This window comes from Orycteropus afer, unplaced genomic scaffold (genome assembly GCF_000298275.1).
Source record: "Orycteropus afer afer isolate SDZICR_OR568_19922 unplaced genomic scaffold, OryAfe1.0 scaffold00024, whole genome shotgun sequence".
In the NCBI taxonomy this organism is placed as follows: domain Eukaryota; kingdom Metazoa; phylum Chordata; class Mammalia; order Tubulidentata; family Orycteropodidae; genus Orycteropus; species Orycteropus afer.
Window position 1 is genome coordinate 9376082 of NW_006921611.1, and position 505 is coordinate 9376586.

The following is a 505-nucleotide window of genomic DNA, read 5'->3' on the forward strand; positions in this document are numbered from 1 at the left end:
AAAAATGATAAACCTTCACATCACAATAAAAAAGAGGACAAGCACAAATACTCAGCATATACTAAAACAACAGCAACAAAGGAAATGGTAACATGGTTCATAAAAAGTCAATCACAAAAGGACAAATATTGAATTAGTCCATTATTGTAAAAGTTAAGGAAAGGTTTATCTATGGAAGGAAATTTTCTTTATTGGTTACCAGGGGTGGTGGGGGGGAACGCTGTTAGATAGATGGAGATAAGTATGGATCTGTGTGGAGAGAAGGGCAATATACCAAATGTGAGTGACCAATATGGCAGCATTGAGGATGAGAAAGACATAGAGTGGTACATGGGAGGTACAGACAACAAATATGAACACTTTTGCACATACAGCACTTCATTGTCAGTGAAGGAAAACATGGACATATTGGTGGATAGATGGGTGGACAGGCTGAACGATTAGGTATGTCTATGAAATGGGGAGGGTATCCAAGAACATATATAGGGTTGGCAGACAATGGTCC